The sequence below is a fragment of the Vicia villosa genome, unplaced genomic scaffold, assembly GCF_029867415.1.
Source record: "Vicia villosa cultivar HV-30 ecotype Madison, WI unplaced genomic scaffold, Vvil1.0 ctg.002228F_1_1, whole genome shotgun sequence".
Taxonomy (NCBI): Eukaryota; Viridiplantae; Streptophyta; class Magnoliopsida; order Fabales; family Fabaceae; genus Vicia; species Vicia villosa.
The window spans coordinates 166,409-184,487 of NW_026705870.1; the positions used below are offsets into that span (position 1 = coordinate 166,409).

General features: G+C 36.3%; 1 long non-coding RNA gene across 1 annotated transcript; it reads left to right on the forward strand.

Annotated features, from left to right (window-relative positions):
• The first annotated feature begins 17,098 nt into the window (after positions 1-17,098).
• LOC131638246 (uncharacterized) lies at positions 17,099-17,583 on the forward strand. Its single transcript, XR_009294624.1, has 3 exons — positions 17,099-17,176; positions 17,268-17,363; positions 17,449-17,583. It is a non-coding gene; the product is annotated as an uncharacterized LOC131638246 (long non-coding RNA).
• The last annotated feature ends 496 nt before the right edge of the window (positions 17,584-18,079 follow it).

An 18,079-nucleotide genomic window follows, 5' to 3' on the forward strand; every position in this document is an offset into this window, starting at 1 on the left:
TGTCCTGCTGGTTTGCAACGGTTTGATGGTGATGGAGATTTTGGTAGTTTGAAGTATGGTTTACAGGTGTGAAGTTTATGGTTGAAATGGTTATGAGTGGAGGTATGTGTTATGATGGTGAGGATGACTCACCGTTTCGGTTAGTACATGGTGGGATGATGAGAGATGAAGGTTTTTCTCCAGAGATTTGGTGTTTTTCATGTGGCTTTTTTGTTGGCTTCTTGTGTATATGTTTTGCTATAGGAATCGTGGCTGCCTCTATGAATCGTCCTCCCCCCCTGCTGTGGTGATTTGTTGTTGTTTATATAGAGTAGAGAATTAGGGTTTGGATGAGAACTTGAGATGAAAATTGGGGGGAAACCGGGAAAGCATTTGAACACTTATGGTAACTGTTTCTATGCTTTTGTTGTGCAGGTTTGTGTTGAACCTTTTGATGCAAGTTGGTAGCAGGTTGAAGCAGAAATTTTGGACATATTATGCAGCATAGGTGAAAGAGACATGGCATGGCAGCAGTGAAAAGCGTGGGAGAGAGGAGATACAAAGATGCAGAATTTTTGTCTCTTATTGTTTGGACTTGGAATCAATTGAACAAATAATAACAATAATAATAATTATGACAATAATAACTATACTAAAATAATAATAATAATAATAATGAAACAAAAATAAAAATAAAAATAAATCTCAACCTCATCTTCAATAAATATAATATTAAAACTAAAAATTAATCTAAATTAATCTAAACTATCTAAAGTTATTTTGTTGACTTTAATAAAAAGTCAATTTTTTTCAAGATATGCAAAAAAATGCGATGAATGAATGCACACTAAATACGAATGCGATAATACCAAAATGAATGAAATATGCGGGTCAAAAATTGGGGTGCGACAGATGCCCCTATTTAAGTTTCTTCTATCGAAGATGTGAAGAGACTTAAATACAAAGTACACAATTTTTGTCCTTCATATGCAAATAGAATGTAATGCATGGACTCTTTTTTTGTTATTTTGAATGCAATATGATATGAGACATTCTGAATCCTGTGGGGAATATGGTGTCTACGAAGAGCAATGGACAAAAACAAAGACCAATATCAGCTAGTGTACTGATGAAGGCAAAGGAGAATATCGACTTCGACTTCAACTAATGTACTGAAGGAAATGAGATCTATTATCAGTTAATGTACCGACAAAAGACGAAAAGGACACACGACTCCAGTTAATGTACCGAAGAAGGAAAAAGAACGACATCACCAGTTAATGTACTAGAGATGTGAAACAAATCGACTTGCATCAATTAATGTACTGATGAGGGAAACAAGAGGGAATTGCCATCAGCTAATGTACTGACGAAAGGAAATCCTATACCAGTTAATGTACTGATAAGGAAAGAAGAAAGAGGCTCACATCAATTAATGTACTGACGAAGAGAAGTCCTATACCAGCTAGTGTACTGATAAGGATGGGACAACCATGATCAATCATCGGCTAATGTACTGACGATAGAAAACAGGAGACTTTTGATATCAGCTAATGTACTGATGAAAGTCCCGCATCAATTAATGTACTAATGACGGGAAATGAAAGTGCATATTATCAATTAATGTACTGATAATAGCAACGAGTGGTGAATGACATCAGCTAATGTACTGATGAATAAAAGTAAGTTGACATTATCAGCTAATGTACTGATGAATGTAAGACGAAATCGCTTTGGTAAATGCCAAGTGAGTTGGACTTAGATCTCAAGGTAAGATGTTTGATAACAACGAAACCTTGAAAGAATGCAAATGAGTATGAATTTTGTTTAGATGTATGATTTTTTTTTAACTTTCTATGCATGATATGTGAATGATGAATGTAATGCAGTTGATTATGACAACTGAGGTAGACTCTTTTGTGAAGGAAGATTGGAACTCTGATTCCTCAACACAAGAACATTGTCAACTCTGTTATGTCACACTGACGATCCTTTTGGGAAGGACTGCTAAACTGCTTGGGGATCGTTGAAGAAAACTGCCCCTGATTGACTGCTTGTTAACTAATCCTTGCTTCAGTTCTTGAAATAAATGTTGGGAACACATACCCCCAGTATAGGTTTTGAAGAACGGGATCTTGAAGTAACGTGCCCCTGATAGGATCACTGATCAAGTTTCTCGACTGTTTGAATTTCCCAAAAGATGAGTACTTGCAAATAAAATGTTCATTCAAAAATGGTAATTTAAATGCAACGCTCAAAGCATATTTTGAAATCAAATTCATTTATTGGATGATATTATTGATGTAAAGAAAAAGAATCAAAAGTCCAAACACAATGGTCTAGACATTCGAAGGGATGGATAAAGCAAAAGGTACGGTAAAACAAACAATTTGCAAAGATATTCAGGAGTCAGGTTAACGCAACCTTGTTGTAGTATGCTTTCAAAATAAACCTTGATTCAATTAGGTATTTTGAAGGTTGTAACGTGGCTTGGTTCACGGTTTCAGAAACAAAGGATATAGGCTCAAAATTTATTTGTACCCACCCATTCTTCGTGATGATCTCCAATCCTACGCTCAGTTTAAACTATACATTCAGGTTCCAAGAGGTTTTGGAATTGCACCTATGATAATGATAATGGTTTAAAGACCAAGGGAATCTTTGAGATGGCAGTCACTTCTTCCATTTGATAGTCACAACATTTTATGGTTGTTCAAGGAATTTATGACCTTTTTTTATTTTTATATATCCCTAATTTTTGCCTGAACTGTCTTCATTTGAAGTTACAGCTAGCGGGATGCCCCAGTTTTGCCTAAGTCTCCTTCGTAGGTTTTGACTTAGCGGGCTTTTCTTTGATTTTTTTTTAATTGGAAAGATAGTGACTGCCTTGATAATGATTAATGAGAACCATCTTGGTCACTTTTGACTGAAACCCTTATTGAAAGGTGTACTTAATGATTTTCTTGAAATTGAATGCACAACCAAATAAACTGAGAACTACCCTGCCCCAGGTTAAAATTGGGGTTTTTTCGTTTAAAAAAAAAAAGAAACTCCAACTTCAAAGGCTCAAAGGGGTTGACGAGGGATTATCTTCCTTATTTCTCCAGTGTTTGGGAATTGAAACAATGCCTGTACATCATCAGCAGAGTTTTATTTGAAAGCACACAATTCAACAATTTGGGTATTTCGTTGTCATCATCCTCCCTCCAATCTTTGCATAAACAAAAGCTTGATAAAGAAAATGAAGAAGATATATATATATATTTGTTTTTTCTTTAAAAGATAAAACATAAAGAAGCACATAGTGGATGTAAATGGATTGATTCAAATATGCGATGCTCATTTCATTAAAATTAAACATTCAACAACAAACAAAATTCAAATGCAGTACACGAGATAAAACAAGGAAATTGCAAACAGAAGGAAACATGGCCTAGTGAAATAATCAGTGACGAGGATGAACAGTCCTATCTGATATATTGGCTCTTCAATTGGATAACTTGTATTCTTAACAAATCTTGGCCTCGTTGAAGTTCTTTCATAGTCTTCAGATTCATGCCTCTAGTTCAATGTGTCGAGGGATCAGCTTGATGATTGATGGTGACGACTGAAAGAGACAGTTGGAATGAGGTACAAGGACAACATGGATGTATGCATGATGCAAATGATATGCAATGTCATGCAATGTTGGATGCAAAGCGTGATAACAATAACAACCTATTGAGGAAGGCTCCTTAAGTTAAGACAGTTCTAAGTTATTTTACCCAAGAATCCCCTCACAAGGTTAGCTCTATAGTTTTTGGATATAACATAACCTCTACAGATGGAACGGGTTCTAAAGGTCCTTGGAGTTAACGACGAAATCAGATCTCTGCCATGCGATGGGCGAACCATCTTATGACAAATTTCATGACTAAGTCTCCTCCAAGTGGGGTTCTCGTATTAGCCATTCAAGGTGTTCACCTTGGGGACTAGCACTACACAACCACCTCCTAACTTATGTTTTTCTCTTGTTTTTCAAAGCTCGGGTTAAGAGCTTCACTCAAATATCATTCACAATTGAGTTTATACAGAAATAAAAATAAAAGCGGTAAAACAGGAGTAAAGAAACATAAATAATACAAGAATAAATATAAAGAACATAAGCATTAAAAACAAAAGAAATAAACAAACAAAAGCAAACACTCAAACATAAAACAAACTTAAACTAGGGTTGGCTCTCTTAGGATATCCCCAGCAGAGTCGCCACTTTCTGTAGCGGTAAAAATGTGACTCGAGCGTAATCGCGCACTCGAAATACAACAGAGTCGCCACCGAACTTTATTTATTCCAAAAGGAAAGGGAAAATATCGATAAAACCCACAAAGGAAAATAAATGGATAAGATGGTCGTTCGTAACCAAATTAGGGTTCGGGAGTCGGTTAAGCAAGGGGAAGGTATTAGCACCCCTCACCTCCATCGTACTCGATGGGACCCATTTAGTTAGTTTCGTGTTTGAGTGTTAGTGTTTGTGTTTGCGTTCTTTAGCTTATTAATCGAGAAAAGATGAAAGAAAAGCTTTTTAGGGTTTTTATTATTATGAAGAAAAAGAAAAGATTTTTATTATTATGAAGGAAAAAGAAATGATTTTTTTATTATTATGAAGGAAAAAGAAATGATTTTTTTATTATTATGCTCGCCAAAACGTTTGTATCTTGTGCCTACGTATTCCCTAGTGCAATGGGAAAGTCAGAGCAATCGTAGTTCGGGCGAAGAACCACGAAAGTTTGTTAGTTGATTTTAGCGAGAGGTACTCGATCGCTTTCAAATGGAAATACTACACGCACATGGATATTAGATCACTACAAGAATGGATAACTAAATCAAGATAAGACATGATTTTGGCCATCATCGCATTCGAGTGGAAGATATTCGATCTTCACATGTGGAAGTATGTTCGTATTGAAAATTGGATAAGTGTCTCGTTTATGAAAAGAGTTTTAAAATGAAAAGCCACAAGGCAAAAGGTTTGAATGAAATTTGAAGTTGTTTTGAACGGACATTTAGCAAAGGATTGAGCATAGGTGTTCACCTAGCGCGTCTTTACCCAAGGTATTGAACAGGAGCGAGCCCCATTTTCACTTGTTGTCCAAGTTAATTAATTTTGGTTCGAAAGATCAGGGTATTCAAGAGGTGTGCACTTCTTGTCACAAGATCTTTCGGTTTGATTAATGTATTTTAATTCAAAAGATCAAGGTATTCAAGAGGTGTTCACCCCTTGTCACAAGACCTTTTGGTTTGATTAAGTGTTTTAGACCAAAAGATCAAGGTATTCAAGAGGTGTTCACCCCTTGTCACAGGATCTCTTGGTTTTATTAATGTATTTTGATTCAAAGGATCAAGGTATTCAAGAGGTGTGCACTTCTTGTCACAAGATCACTTTGATTAATTAAAGAGTTTTGGTCCAAGAAAATCAAGGTATTCAAGAGGTGTGCACTTCTTGTCACTTGATTTCTTTGATTTGATTAAGAAAGTTTTTTATTGTTTGATTCAAAGGATCGAAGGTATTCAAGAGGTGTGCACTTCTTGTCACTTGATCACTTTGATTTTATTAATGTGTATTAGTTTCAAAAGATCAGGGTATTCAAGAGGTGTTCACCCCTTGTCACAAGATTTTTCGATTTAATTAAAGAAAGGTTTAAGAAAATGTGTTAATCCAAAAGAGTCGAGGTATTCAAGAGGTGTACACTTCTTGTCACTCGATCTTTCGATTTAAGAAAAAGGTTTTTGAAAAGAAGAAAACTCGACATTGGATCGAGAAATTATTGTAACGACTTGGCATTGTACCAAGGTTTATGATTTGAGATTAATCTAATATTTTTGCTTTTTTTTATATAAATATAAGGTCTAAAATAAAACACTTCTTTTCTTGAAGTTTAAATATATGTATATTTGAAGATTAAAGCAAGTATTAAAATAATAAAATAACAAAATAATAAAAATAAAAAAAAGAAACAACAAAAATGAAATAAAACTCATGTGTTAGAAACAAAATGGGCTTAAAATAGAGCAAGATGGGGGTGCATATAACAGCTGGGCGCTGACCCATGGTATGTTGGCCCAAAACAAACACACACAGGAAAAAACAAGTCTAGGAAGGGGAGGTGCGGTTCGCTGGAAAAACAATAGATGCACACAAGGAAATTTGCGTGGGCCTCACATACAACCCGGCCCATAACACTAGCCAAACCTAAAAATAAGCCAAAACGGTCGGCCTCCTTTCTCTGTTTCCAGCTTCACGTTTTTTTTTCTCACACGAACAACAACAGCAAACGTGTTCTATTTCTCGCTTTCTCTCGTTTCAATCTCTCTGATTCTTCGAACTCAACATCTCTCATCCATACTCTCACGATTTCAATCTCTCAGTTCTATTTCGGTTCTCTTTGCTCACTCACTCAATATTCTAAATACCATGAAAGGAGCTTTAAGAAGCTCAAAAATAAACATACAACCTCACGAAATTCCTATCAAGAACAAGCAAATGACGACAACAAAATTCAATCGAATCAAATGAATACGCAAACGAGAATAAACAACAAAAATTGCATTGAAAGACAAATATAAATCAAACAAAGGGAGCTTAAGAGTACCAAATCGGAGTTCCTCCGATGGGTCTTATCAGGTACAAAACTCAAATCTCTCCTCTCCATTTATTTCTGTTTGCCACGATTCTGCTCCTTCTCGTATTTCTTCTCGCTGAAATCATGTCGTGTTATTGTGTTCTTAGTTCTTATTTATTGTAGGTTGAAGTTGTGTTGCAAAATCGGATGGTTATTATGTTGCATTGGATGTCGTGGTTTTGGAACCGTTATGTTGAAGGTTGTTGTATGTGAGGTTAGGTTAGAAGGTGAGGTCAATATTGAAACAGTTTTGATGTCCTGCTGGTTTGCAACGGTTTGATGGTGATGGAGATTTTGGTAGTTTGAAGTATGGTTTACAGGTGTGAAGTTTATGGTTGAAATGGTTATGAGTGGAGGTATGTGTTATGATGGTGAGGATGACTCACCGTTTCGGTTAGTACATGGTGGGATGATGAGAGATGAAGGTTTTTCTCCAGAGATTTGGTGTTTTTCATGTGGCTTTTTTGTTGGCTTCTTGTGTATATGTTTTGCTATAGGAATCGTGGCTGCCTCTATGAATCGTCCTCCCCCCCTGCTGTGGTGATTTGTTGTTGTTTATATAGAGTAGAGAATTAGGGTTTGGATGAGAACTTGAGATGAAAATTGGGGGGAAACCGGGAAAGCATTTGAACACTTATGGTAACTGTTTCTATGCTTTTGTTGTGCAGGTTTGTGTTGAACCTTTTGATGCAAGTTGGTAGCAGGTTGAAGCAGAAATTTTGGACATATTATGCAGCATAGGTGAAAGAGACATGGCATGGAAGCAGTGAAAAGCGTGGGAGAGAGGAGATACAAAGATGCAGAATTTTTGTCTCTTATTGTTTGGACTTGGAATCAATTGAACAAATAATAACAATAATAATAATTATGACAATAATAACTATACTAAAATAATAATAATAATAATGAAACAAAAATAAAAATAAAAATAAATCTCAACCTCATCTTCAATAAATATAATATTAAAACTAAAAATTAATCTAAATTAATCTAAACTATCTAAAGTTATTTTGTTGACTTTAATAAAAAGTCAATTTTTTTCAAGATATGCAAAAAAATGCGATGAATGAATGCACACTAAATACGAATGCGATAATACCAAAATGAATGAAATATGCGGGTCAAAAATTGGGGTGCGACACATTCCAATCATGTCAATTCCCACTACGCCAAATTTAAGCTTTAGCAGCGCAGCTACTAAAGCGCTTTTAGCAAAAGCGCTCTCGTAGGGTTCCCTAAAAACAAAATGAATAAACAAGGGAAAATGATGCAAAAAAAGCGCTCTGGTAGGGGGGGTATGAGAGCGCTTTTAAAAAGCGCTCTGGTAGGGGGGGTATGAGAGCGCTTTTAAAATGCGCTTTGGTAGGGGGGGTTATGAGAGCGCTTTTAAAAGCGCTGCTATACGGGGTGGGGTACAAGCGCGCTTTTCCTTTAAAAGCGCTGGTATAGCTATGTCTACTAAGGCGCTTTTCAAAAGCGCTTTCATAGGTCATTTTAAAATTAAATTTTTAAAAACAAATTAAAACAAAAACCCCTTTTGCTCAGTTACGTTCCTCAGTTCCTCTTCTTCTTCTCAATCGACGCTGAAACCCCAAAATTTCTTCTTCTTCTCCGACACTCTTCAACTCACGGGCATAGCCGTTCAGCTCCACTCCGTATTGCCTCCTTCTCCATCTCGCCGCCTTCCTACAAATCGCATTTACAAGCAATCCATCCAAAGTGTTGCTGTGGGAGATAACACTCGGAACTGCGTATTTCTTGGGGCTCAAACGAACTTACATGCTCGCTCTCAGGATTCAACGGAAACTCGTTAGCCCTAAGCACCCGAAAACCCGTCGATTTCTTCACAGGTTCGTTTCTTCTCGTTTTTCATCAACTTTTCGGTTATGGATTATGTGATATTGTTGTCGAGATTCTTGATTCTCTTGCGAAATGATTGTTTCGTTGTGATTTTTGCTGAATAGAACTTCTTGAGGTTAAAGATTATTAGTTTTAGATTCTTTGCTGAATAGAAATTTGATGCTGGTTATATAAAACTTGTAAGTGCTTTGCTTCAACCTTTGCGACGCGCAGGTTAACCACAACAGCCTTCTTCACAACATACTTTGACACACTGAAACCTTGACTTAGATATGAACTTGCAGCAGTGACAACCACCTTCACAGAATAATATAATATCAGTTAGTTTAAGCTTAGTAAAATCTTGAATGGTATTACAAATTTATGATAACAATTAGTGCAAAAATGTAATTTACCTTGAGGATAATAAACCAAGTTCTTGGAAATTGGGATTATTGGAGTACGAGCATTCAAGTTTTCTGCATTAGCAGAAAGAACGGTGAATGCCATCAATAAAAAGCATGAGAAAACAATGAGCAAAGATGATATCTTCATCATCTTTTCAATCTTACTTTATCTCTTCACATTGTAGACCTATTTATAACAAGGTTTGTTCTTTGAGAAACAAGTTGTTGGACAAAGCACGTTATCTTAGCTAGTGGTGCATGCATAGTCTTGTGGTCCTGTCTCTAATACAATTTTGGCTTAATTAGTAGATAAAATGAAGTAATTAGAAATCTCCAAATTAATTTAAAAAACTGTAAAGTGGTTGGTTGAAGATGAACCAATTTGGTTGGCTGAATAGAAGTAATGAAGGGAAAGTCTTTGATTATATAATTTGGAAAATGAATAAATTAGACGTAACGACAAATGTCGGTGTCGGTTTTGCACATCGACACTGACACAGACTCATTTTTTCCAGAGGTGTCATTTCCAGGCCCTGTTTTGAATATTCTTTTCTCTGTTATTGGCCAGGCTCTGTTATGGTGTTTATTTATTGTTCATAGACTAGCTTGAGGAACTGTTCTGGCAGCAGCAAAACTACACGGTACTGCATTTCAAGGATATTTTTCCCAGGTAATAGACTAACTTGTTTTTCAGAAATTTATTGAAGGTTAATTATATATTGTTCATAGACTTCATTTGTAAATTGCTGACATGATTGTTTGTGTGCGTGTGTGCGGATTTCTCCTTGAACTGAGAAAAAATTATATGTGATATAGTTTTTTATTTTATTGTACATGTATCATTACCTAATTATAATCATTTGTCATTCAAAATATAAGTAATGATGTTGACATAGAAATGCACTCTTTCTATTCCTTTTCAGCTATGCTTCTATCCACTATTTCCGTTTCGTTTCTCAATCTTAACTTAAACACATAAACTACTTCATCCTTCAATCTTAGCAAGATTCATATATTATTCAATTGTATTAAGTATCTAAGGTAGTAGTAATGTATTCTATTATACGATGACTTATGATTGTCTCTTTGTATCTGCAGAATCTGAATCTCTAAAAGAAAATTGCTTAACCTTGTTCCCAATATATCACCACTTTTCTTTCTCCTTAGTTCAGGTTTGTGCTCTTAACTATTCTTAAGTATACTTAAGTTAGGTTGTTATGCTTCAGGTTTTGTTGACTTATTGGAACTATGTTTCGTGAGGTTTTATATAAAAGTATAAGTTTTGAAGTTCTACTGTTATTTTGATTACATGAAAACTTTGGCATACTATTTCGTGAGGTTGTGCTATAGTTTGCATATACTTCCTTCACTTTTATGATATTTGTATTTAACTGCATCGTGTGTGTGTGTTTAATTTTACAGTTACTTTGAAGTCTCTGGTTTCTACTTGTACAACGCCGATTCAAACCTACCATCTCCCACATCAAGTATAACTCAAGTTACTATCCCTTTCTTCTTGCTTATAGTTTGTTATATATTTTCTGCTTATAGTTTATTGTTTATGGTTCTATTTAATATCAATTTAGTGTCTCTCAACCAACTTTTTGATTTGTGGACTTATATTACCTTGAAATAAGGTAATGTCTTCTTTAAGAAATCGGGTATTCTGATTAGGTAATCTGATTAGGTATTCTATTATGATGATAGCTATTTATTATCTTGACAGAATTCCTTAGTACCTGATAGAGAAACCAAGAAGCATTTGTTTAGCTTAATTAAGACACGGATAAGACATGGATGAATTCAAACCGATTGTCGAAAAAGTACGAGAAAGGGGTATGGGAATTCGTTGAGTTTGCGGTTGCGCACTCCAAAGACCCGCTTCAAATGCCGTGTCCTTGCTTAGGTTGCTGTTATGGGGTAAGTTTGACGGGAATAAGTTGGCATCCCATTTACTACGGTTTGGAATTGATAGAAGTTATACATGTTGGACAATGCATGGTGAGAAAAGTAACGGGAATGCTGAGTCGAGTTGTAATAGGAAGTATGCTTCAAACGACGATTGCACAGACACATACGATTGCGATCGAGTCGAAGAGATTGCAGAAGCGCTTGAAGAAGATCTTGCGGATTGTCCCAAAATGTTTGAGAGGTTGGTAAGCGATGCAGAGAAACCGTTGTATGATGGTTGTTCAAAATTCACAAGATTGTCTGCGGTGTTAAAGTTGTACAACTTAAAGGCGGACAATGGATGGTCGGATAAAAGTTTCACAGAGTTATTAGCCCTTATGAAAGATATGCTACCAGAGGATAATGTTCTTCCCAATCGAACGTATGAAGCCAAAAAGATGTTGTCCTCTATTGGCATGAGCTATGATAAGATACATGCATGTCCAAACGATTGCGTTTTGTTTCGAAACGAGTATGCAGCGTTGAATGAGTGTCCTAAATGTGGTGCCCCTCGATATAAGAAAAAGTTGTCTCCTGCTAAAGTCTTATGGTATTTTCCTATAATTCCGAGATTTAGACGCATGTATCGTAGTGAGACCGATTCAAGACACTTGACTTGGCATGCAGATGAAAGAATTATTGATGGAAAGTTGCGACATCCGGCAGACTCACCACAATGGATGAAAGTTGATACTGATTATCCTGAATTTGGAAAAGAAGCAAGAAACCTTCGGTTGTCATTGTCTACTGATGGAATGAACCCGCATGGTATTCAAAGTATCTCGCATAACACATGGCCTGTGATTCTTATGATCTATAACCTACCTCCGTGGCTATGTATGAAGCGTAAGTACATGATGTTATCTATGCTAATTTCTGGGCCTAAACAACCAGGGAATGACATAGACGTATACTTGGCACCCTTAATCGAAGATTTAAAGTTTTTGTGGGAGAACGGTGTGGAGGTTTACGATGGGTATAGGAAGGAAAGTTTCAACTTGAGGGCGATGTTATTTGGAACAACTAATGATTTTCCAGCATACGGAAATCTATTCGGGTACAACAATAAAGGTCAAAAGGCGTGTCCCGTTTGCGAAGATGAAACCGATACGACACGATTGGAGCTTTGTCAGAAGAATGTCTTTCTCGGCCATCGTAGATTCTTAAATTCTAATCATCACTACCGTGGGTGGAGAAAAGCATTCAACGGAAAGGCCGAACATGGTACAGCCCCGCCTTTTTTGTCAGGTGATCAAATTTTTGAAAAGGTGAAAGATGTGAGCACTCAGTTTGGCAAGCCTTTTGCACACTCACTTGTCAAGGGTGGGTGGAAGAAGAAGTCCATTTTTTTTGAACTTCCATATTGGAAGTCGTTGTACGTAAGACATTTCCTGGATGTTATGCATATTGAAAAAAATGTATTTGACAGCGTCATAGGTACGTTACGAAAGGAAGACGAAAGGAAGACGAAAGGAAGACGAACATATCTGCCACCTGCTATTTACACTCTATCTAGAAAGGAGAAGAAAACATTGTGTAAGTTCCTCAGTGAAGTTAAAGTTCCAGAAGGCTACTCTTCAGATATTAGAAGACTTGTGTCCATGAAAGACCTCAAGTTAAAGAGTTTGAAGACGCATGATTGTCATGTTATAATGGAACATTTTTTACCAATAGGTATACGTTCTATTCTGCCAGAAAAAGTAAGAAGCGCAATAACTAAGCTGTGTTTCTTCTTCAGGTCAATTTGCAGTAAGGTGGTCGATCCCGCGATCTTACCAACATTGCAAAAAGAGATAGTTGTTACTTTATGTGATCTTGAAATGTATTTTCCTCCCCCGTTTTTTGACATAATGGTTCATCTAGTCGTTCATCTTGTGAAAGAGACACAATTGTGCGGACCAGCTTATATGAGATGGATGTACCCTGCTGAACGTTATATGAAAATATTAAAAGGGTACGTGAAAAATAGAAGTCGACCGGAGGGTTGTATTGCCGAATGATACGTTGTTGAAGAACCGGTTGAGTTTTGTACTGAATATTTGTCAAATGTTCAATCAATTGGACTCCCCAAATCTCATATTGTCGGAAAAAAAAGAAGGAAAAAGGCTAATTGGAAATAAAGTTGTGACAGTATCAATGGTCGAACGGGATCAAGCGCACTTGTATGTTCTGCACAATGAGATTGAGGTTGAGCCGTATGTTGAAATGCACAAGGTTGTTCTCCGAGATTTAAATCCAAATAGAAATGAGAACTGGATAGTACGAGAGCACAATCGAAGTTTCATACCGTGGTTTAGGGATCATATTTATTCAAAGTATCGTTCAGATCCTGCTTCAGTAACAAAAAGGTTGAGATGTTTAGCCTATGGTCCAACTGTAATTGTGCTTTCTTATAGCGCATACGCTATTAATGGATACACATTTTATACCAAAGAACAGGATGATAAAAGTACTATGCAAAATAGTGGTGTTACCTTGGTAGCTGAAGCAATGCACATATCAAGTGCGAATGACTTAAATCCAAAATTTGCAAATTTGTCATATTTTGGGGTTATCGAGCGCATTTTGGTGTTTGATTACGCGAAGTTTCAGATTCCTGTATTTGGTTGCAAGTGGGTTGAAAATAATAGTGGCATACGAATGGATAAGTCAGGATTTTTGCAAGTGGATCTCAATAGGGTTGGGTACAAAGATGAGCCTTTCATTCTAGCCTCTCAAGCTAAACAAGTCTTCTATGTCAATGATCCGACAAGTACGAAATGGTCTATAGTGCTTTTATCTAACAAAATAGTTGATGAAAACATTGAAGATCAAGGTGATATTGGTGTTGGCATTGAATCTTGTACAAGAAACGATCAAAATGAGAATGAATCTTGTACTAGAAATGATCATAATGAGGGTATTTGGATCAATCCAACCGTCCGCGTTGTTAGAAGACGCGTAGAACATAATCCTACCAAGAAAAGAAAGAGACGTTAGTGATAAAGGTAATAGTATACATATTCCGACTAATTTGTTTTATTCAATTTGTACCGATTGTTTTAATCAATAGTATAGTACTTATTCAATTTTGGTGCATATTCTCGTTTTGTACATAACTTTTGAACCATGTATCCGTTTGTCGACTTCTTTACATGTAACTATACTATTTTGACGATTCCGGAGCTGCTCATGCACTTATCTTTACATTTCGGGACTGTTTTTTTATCGGTTTTGCTTCTGCCCGTAATCAAAAGTCGGGCTTAGGGTCTGAATTTCGGAAAACCGACTTGATTTTTGAGTCCGTGGGGATGTTTTACCATAGCCATGTAAATTTCGTTCAATTCCGACAACTTTCTTTTTTGACGCTTATTTTGATTTGTACCGATTTCGTTTCCGATACACTTGTACATGCATGGTTTGACTTCCATTTGACTTGTATAGATTGTTAGCTTATTAATAGTGTACTAATGTGCTTTAGTTTGTTTGATACAGGTTAAATGGCTCCGGATAGAGATGCTCCACCTGAAAACTCACAAGAAAACTCACAAGAAAGAGATAATCAAGAAAGAGATGCTCCGGATACAAATGCTCCACCTGATACTGAAGCAAAAGAAGTTGCACGAGGCATCACCATTATTAAGGGAATCATTCGACATAGAGACCAAGGATTAGTATACCCTTTGGAATGGAATTCTGAATTACAGCCAATTGGTCCTAATTCTGCAAAGTTGACAAGCTACATTGGTACACTTGTTCGTATGCATATTCCAATCTCCGTAGCTAAATGGAATCTAAAAAGCGAAGACTTGGATGCGAAAAAAAAAAGCGATTTGGGAAGAGCTTCAGGTATATACCATATATGGTTGTTGTTATTATCTTGACGATAAATTGTTTACATTACTTATACTAACACACTATGCGTATGTTTTTTTGCAGAGGACTTTTGACATACCAGATGAGCGTAGAAGCTACATACTTAGTTTGGCCGGAAAAAGATATAGCGGGTGGAAAGCTTTTTTGACAAATAACTATCTTAAGGATAAAGATGGAAACTTTCTTGAAGAGGCGCCGGGACGGCCAAAAAAGTATGAGATCTTCATTGATGAAGAAGATTGGGTTAAGTTTGTAAATCAAAGAGATGAAGATTTTCGGAAAAGGAGTGTCACAAATAGCGCGAGAGCATCAAAACCCGCATATCCATACAAAAAAGGGCGTTTGGGATATGCACGCTTGGAGGATAAAATTGTAAGTAAATAGAAATGCGTTTTAATTAATTGTCTAAATGTGTTTTATTTGACGATTTTATCATTTGTGTCAATGCATAGTTAGAGGAGACTAAAAGTGAGGAAACCTCACTTCCTGTACATGTGTTGTAGAGGGAAGCTCGTGTGGGCAAGAATCAAGCTGTCGATCCCGAAGTTCAGAGAGTTTTTACTGAATGTGTAAGTATAATACTGTGTCTTTAATTAAATCAAATGTTTTTTAATATATAAATGATTTTTTTAATGTAAATGAATTACAGGAGACCTTGTCGCAATCGGCATCCACCGGTGAGGGGAGCGTACTTAGTAGAGCACTAGATGCTCCTGAGTATCCCGGTCGGGTGAGGGGTAAGGGTCATGGTGTGACTCCAACCTCTTTTTACAAGAGTCCTAGGAGAAGAAATCCTACCAATGAAGAAGTGTTGCAAAAGTTGCAGGAATTGCAAGCACAAGTCTCTGAATTGCAAAGAGATAAAGAGATGTATATGAGAGAAAAGTGCAACACTTCATCGGTGAAAGAAACTAGTGATAAGGCTAGTATCAACTGTCAAAGGAAATTTCCCGAGGTAATTATAATTTTTTTCCTTATAAATTGTTCTATTTTATCAACGATAATGACTTTATATTTACTATTGGTTTAGGGCATTTCTTCTTGCCAACTATACTTATCCGCACCGTATTATCGCCTAGTTGGCAAGGGAAAAGTGCACAACACTTTGGGAGATTTACTTCACCATAGACCGCTCCCGGATGGACACCTGAAAGTATCAGTGGATGTTGTAGTAGATCATGATGCGATGCTACCGGTACCTACCATGGTCTCAGAGACGACATTGCTGCGAGATGCAATAGGATCATTTGTTGCATGGCCCTCGGAGCTCATTACCATTAGTGATGAGGTATATTGAAAACGATTATGAATCATTTAGTTTTCGAATGTCAATTCTAAACCGTTTATTAATTATTTTTTACATTTTAATTTTAGACTGCTCCTATAAAACCCGCAATTAAGGGTAAAGGGATTTTACAGGAGGAGGAGTCTGTTGCATCACTAAAAGAGGTACATTTAAAGTGTTAATAATTAATCTGAATCTAAATCTGCATCATTTTATATTTTACCTAACTTATATGATTTTTAGGCATCCGCTCGGGAGTCACAACAAGTGACGCAGCAAGTTCGTACCGTACCACCCTTGGTCCTCCAAAGCCAGCGGCAAAAAAAGGCGGTGCTTTTGTGCCTCGATACCGGTCGACGCTCGCAACAATGGTTGATATGTCCGATTTGAAGGATGGTGCTTTACGTGAAATCGATATGGATGAAAGTGTCTTCGGTATTGAATTCAAGTCACATATTACAATTGATGACTTGGAGGAGATTTTTAGGCATGATCAACTAGGCGTCAGTAACATGCACTCATACATCCGGTAATATTCACTCATCCAATATATTATTTAATTAGTCCCACAATATAATTTATTTACACATTTCAATGAAAATAATCTAATGTTTATTATGTTTTTATTTAAGGTTGTTGTATGACAGAGTGTTGCGCGGGAATCCATTGTCTAACAGATTCCGTTTCGTGTCTTCCGCCCATTGTAGCGGAATGGCAATTGCTTCGGAACCGGAATCAGTTAGACATCGCTTAGTCGATAGATTCATGTCCACCGGCAATACAGAAAGTCTGCATCTTTGGGCGTATAATACCCGACCAATAGGGTTAGTTTCTCATTCTTTGTTCATCTAATCTCTGTTTCTATTGTGTATAGCAAAATTTTCATATAACCTATTGTTTTAATTTATAGAGCACACTGGTTGCTGCTTGCTATCAACCCTATAAGGGAAGTCGTGTATTATCTGAATTCAGTAAATGGTGAATGGACCAATTATCCGGCTATGAAGGACATCGTTGATTTGTAAGTGGGATCGTTCTAAATATATATTCGTGTGTATTTATATATTTACTTATTTGTGGGATTGATCTAAACATATGCTTTTATATATTTGTTAATTAGATCAATACAAGTGTTCCGAAGTCAACGGGACGCACAGGTATCCCGGACTAAATCTAACAACATTACTTGGATCCAAGTGCAGGTACATTATTTTTCACAATTTTGCTTATAATATATTTATGCTACTTGATAAAACAAGACAACTATAGAATCTTATTTGTTTTTCTATGTAGTGTCCGCAACAGCGAAACAGTTACGATTGCGGATACTTTGTATTGAGGTTTATGAAAGAAATCCTTCAGGCGAATCAATTAGAGATTCCGCTCACGGTATGAATTTATAACTTAAGATAATTTCATATAATTTATAACATTTAACTAAATATATCATTCATATTATGTTTTTGTTTTGTAGTACCTTGACGAATTCCGTGCTGCTGGGTACCCGAGACTTAAGTTGGAAGAAATAAAAGAGGATTTGTGTCAATTTTATATTAAGCAATTTTTCATGTAGGATTTGTGTCGATTTGAACTATAATATTATTGATGTTGTAATGATGTATATATAGTATTGGATATTATAATGGTATTATATTAGTATATATATTGTCTTACTGATGGCTGAAATAATATCGTCGAAAATAAATTACAGGTCGAAAATATTACAGGTTGAAAACATATTACAGGTCGAAAATATTACAGGTCGACTGGGAGGATTAAATTACAGGCTGCACATTAAAATACCTCATTTAGCAACGACAGCGCTTTTAAAAAGCGCTCTTAAAGGTCCAGCTACTAAAGCGCTTCTTAGTAAAAGCGCTGCCAAAGATTAATAAAAAAGCATAAAAAAAAAAAAAAACGCAACATAGGAAAGCGCTTTTGGAAAAGCGCTCTTATAGGGGGGGCTTTAAGAGCGCTTTTTCCAGAAAAAGCGCTCTTAAAGCCCACCCTATAAGAGTGCTTTTCCAAAAGCGCTTTCGTATGTTGCGTTTTTTTTTTATTTTTTATTCTCACAGGGGGGCTATCAGAGCGCTTTTCTGGAAAAA